Consider the following 4,700-nt stretch of genomic DNA (forward strand, 5'->3'; position numbering starts at 1 on the left):
TTGACTATCAAAACTGTCCTATTAATCAGCTGTGAAACTGTCTAATTCATATTTATTGCTCAATAAAAAATAAATATATAAAAAAAGAACAATAAAGATGAAAAATGCAGGGGCTAGGACATAGCTCAGCAGCACAGTGCCTTCCTAGCAAGTGTGAGGTCAAGAGTTTCATTCTGGTACCCCAAAAAAAAGACAAAAGAAAAGAAAAGAAAAATTAATACACTATCCTTAAAGTACAGAAATAAAATGATGGCTAATCTAAAATTGTTTAAAAGAGAAACTATCTTTAAGACATAAAAGAAAAACAATAATTTCTTTATTTGAGAAAAACAAATATTTTCAGGTAAAACTAACTGAAAACTGTATAAAAGTATGGAGGAGAAGGAAAAGGGGGAAGGAGAGGAGCAAAGGGAGGGGAGGGGTGAGGGAAAGGCAGCTTGGAGGTGGGGAAAGGAAGGGGGCGGCGGAGCGTAGGGGAAGGGGAAGGGAGAAGAAGAAAATCAAACATTGACTGAATAGAAAATAATGTTTTGTGAAAATATATGTCTATGTAAAAATATTAATATACACCTACACCATGGAAATCAGGAAAAAGAAAAAGAAGTTTAAATCTATCATTTTATAGGAATAAAAGTACGAAAAAAATTTTAAAAAAAAAAAAAACACTGCCTCTCAGAGTCAGTGCCGTGCTACGCACTCTAAGATCTTCCCAGAAGCACTGACCTCAGAAAAAAGTGAAACAACAGTTGCTCTGGGGACTTGTGAAATTAGGAGAGAAAGCAAAGTCCGAGGCCGGGTGGGGTACAGGAGGGAGAGGGTGGAGCTGTGGTGTCCCGCCTCACTGTGCACCCCCTGGGCTGCGGACCAGCACAGGATGGAGCGTCCCCCACCCTGCACTTTCAGCATCTTCCCATGGAATGCAGGATTACTGCTTTTCCAGGAAGAAATTTACGCACACAGAGCTCTACTACAAAAGCAGAGCTGAGAAGGCACAAGAGGTGCCTTGGGCCTTGTTCAGCACAGGGGAGGGGTGGCAGGGCTGCTGAGCAGGGGAATATGAAGGCCGGGCAGGATGCCCTTCCTCTCCCACAGGGCGCCAAGTCCCTGAGCTGCAGCTAGTTGAAGGTCTGGCCCAGGTTTTATCCTTTTAAAGGAAAAACTCAGAGGTGCACCCAGGCCATCTGTGCTTACATGAGGGCCCCCTTTCCACCCACCTGACATCCAGGAAAGAGCAGAGCACACCTCCCCTCCACCCCCCTCCTGTCCACAGGCCAGGCCAGGCTTCCCCAGAGCTGAGAGAGAGAGCCCTGCAATGAGGGGAGACACAAGTCTCCGGCCAGGCCTGCATTGTCCTGGAAAGATGGGTGCAGCCTGTGTCGCCGTCCTGAGTGAACACGGTGTCCTCGGGGCCAGCGCACTTGCATCTGGGCTTTGTCTATTCTAGAAATCAACCAATCACACAACAAATCTGGACTCAACAAATAAATCAGTACATTTTTAAATCATTTGTAAGTGTTTTTTTGCTTTTTATTGCTATAACTATAACGTGGTTTGAGCCACTAGTAAATAAAGCAAATAAACTAAAGGCTTATTTTTTGTGAAAAATAGAGCTGCACTGATGGTCGTCCCCCTAGATGAATGGATACTTGCGTGCATTTTGCAGTATGTTTTTTGTTGCTGTTATTGTTGTTTTTGTATTTTAGGGAAGGGTCTACAGACTAAAACTATATTGTAAAGAGAAAGGAGGGAGAGAGTGGAACGGAAAGAAAGGAAGACAGACTGAGAAACCCTTGGCTGTGCCTATGGTTTTGAAGCTTTGACAGTTGTCCCCAAAAGAGACCGGACTGAAACATAGATCACTAGTTGGTTACCCTCAGTGTCTCTCCAGCCCACAGAGGACAGGCCAACCCCTTATCCTGCGCTCCCTCCTGGTACATGGCTCCAGCCTTCTCCACGTTCCTAAAGTCAGCCACTCTTCCTCCATTCTCCTGTCCTTGCTATGGCTTCTGCCTGAAGCTCTGTCCCTTTCTTCACCTGGTGAAACTCTACCCACTCCTCAAGCTCTGGCCATGAGGCCTGCCTGTCCCAGTGTACCTTGGCTGGGGACTTCTTTGAGAATGGGCACAGCATTGGTTTTTGTTTTTTTTTTTTTAATTGGGAATTAAACCCAAGGCCTTCACATTGAGCTATAGTCCCTGCATGTTTTTCTTACTTATTTTAAGACAGGGTTTCTCTAAAACATTAAGTTACCCACGCTGGGCTTCAACTTGCCACCTTCCTGCCTCAGCCTCTCAAATGCTGGGATGACAAGCATATGCCCCCACACCCAGCTGGGAGCATTCTTTCACCTCTGCCCCCCTGTTCTTTTGTCCCTGACCCAGGAAGGACTGACCCTGAGGCTTGGTTGGTATCTGTTGAACAAAGCAGCTGGCCCAGTGTTGTTGTGGTAAAGCTGGGAGGAAGCCATGGTGTCTCAACCGTGGGGCCTGTGTGCCTGAGGGGATACTCGCCTGCAGAAGGTGCAGGAGACAGTGCAAAACCCTGCTCCTCCACCTTGCTCATCCCTGTCCAGGACATGAGGCCAGCAGGATGGAAAAAGTGACTCTCACCATGGTGGCAATCACAAGCAGTTGGGTGTTGCTGTGTTTTTTCATTGAAAGAATTATTTCCAAAGGGAGGGAGCCTGCAATGACAGTCATGGGGAGCAAGCAGCCCACATTTCAAAGCAGGCCATTTAGAGCAGTGAGAAGGTCCACAGCTGCTCGCCAAGTCCTAGAAGGGCTGCACAGTGGGGAGGAAGGCGGCTGCTGTGGAGGTGACAGGTGAGTGACAAGCACTGGCTGGGATGACAGTGCAGCTAAGGGGCCCAGACAGAAAGCACTGGCAGAGACAGAGTGCCAGGTTCAGGTACCCCACCCTCACATGCAGACGTGGTGACCCCATGCTGTCCCTGTCTCCTGTTTGGAAAAGTCTGGGTTCAAGAAAACATGCAAGGCTCCAACGAGGCTGTAAGCTCCAAGAGCACAGATGACACCCGAGGCCTCCTTCCCTGCCCTCCACAGAGAGTCGCTGTGCAGTACACAAAGGAGCAGAGGACAAGCCCAGGTCCCATAGTCAGTAGCCCTGGCGTCATCTGTGAGTGTGCTCACTGGCAAAACATGCTGAACTGGGGGGTGATCGCCCAGCCTTCTCCTGGGTGCTCCGCATGGTGGTAAGTGCAAAAGGGAAGACAATGCACGCATGGACGAAGCATCACACGATGCCCAGAAAGAGAACCAGTTTTATGTCACTGCAATAAATTAAAAAAGTGAAAATGACTCGAATATTCCTCCAGGCTTTAGGGTGATCTGAACACATGTGAAACACAAGACAGAAATCTTTGGACTAAGAACAGAAGGGTAAGTAGCTGGTGAGAGGTGCCAGGGTGGGAACCAGGTGGGCTCAGTTAATGAAGAAGACTATGAGGAAAAAAATCTTTTAGAAGGGGCTTAATGCCTGAGCACTGAGAGATAGTGTTAAGAAATACTGTGGGATATGCTTGGATTTTATTACCCTGAGGGAGCCAGGATAATCCAGCTGCTCTTAGACATGAAAAGTCAAGACCATTAATGGCTGAACTTGGAGACCCAAAACCTCCAAGTAGAGTCCTGTAGAGTTTTGTTTGTAAGCATTAATCCAAAATTCAAATCTTAGGATCATACCACCAGCTAGGCAGTCATGTAGGACCAAGAACAAGAAATGAAAATTCTTCAGCCTAAGGAAAAAGGGAGAGCCTGGATCTCAGCCCTGCAGACTGGCCCCGGTTTCCCTCCGATGCCTGCTCCAGAAAGGAGCATGGGGCCATACTCGTCAGCGTGGCCCTTTAGTGGGCAGCAATCCCCAGCAGAATTTACCCATTTGTCTCTGGTGGAAACCCAGCATCCACCATGCTGGAAGGGGAGGATGAGGAAATGGGCAGAAGGGAGGCCTGTGTGCTCAGCTCCTTGCAGGTCCACACAGGCTCGCAGTGGGTGGGACATGTCTGCTCCTCCTGGCTTCATACCTTTGCCATACTGTATCCTTTGTCCAAATAGCCTCCTGCAGCTTGGCCAGAACCCACCATCCAGCCCTAATCACCTCGTCAAAGGTACCTTCCCTGAGTGCTCCAGTGAGCTGCGCCTCAGAGAGAAGCTCAGGGTGTTACTACTATAACTGTATATCCTCTGACCAGACCCCCTAAGCACCACCAAATTACTTCTATGAGACCCTCAAGCATCACTGTGCTCTTTAAGGATGGCAGCCAGCCTTCTTCTTTGCTAGCTCCACATAGGGGTGTAGCTCGAAGGTGAGGGTGGGAAGGAGTGAAGGTGCTATTCCAGATGATGCAAGGCCCCTCTCACCTGTCCTGCTCAAGCCTCTTGTGCATGCGTGGAAGAGGAAACCCAGGGATGAGGAGATGGCTGTCATCCTAAATCCAACCAAAACAACACTATTGACCCAGTCCTAGCCCAGGTCTGGTGAGTGTGTGGAGAGCTACCTGCTACCCTGCACCGGCAGGACCAGTCCCAGCCCAGGCGCAGCGTGGGCCGGACCCTCTCCCACCCCCTCGGGCCACCCCCCACCACTCCGCAGTACCTTCCCCACCCCGCCCGCCGAGTAGGAATTTCTGTCGAGTTCCGGGAACCCACAGACCCAGTCCTAGCCCAGGTCTGGTGAGTGTG

The sequence above is a fragment of the Octodon degus genome, unplaced genomic scaffold (genome assembly GCF_000260255.1).
Source record: "Octodon degus isolate 3935 unplaced genomic scaffold, OctDeg1.0 scaffold00156, whole genome shotgun sequence".
NCBI classification, from domain to species: domain Eukaryota; kingdom Metazoa; phylum Chordata; class Mammalia; order Rodentia; family Octodontidae; genus Octodon; species Octodon degus.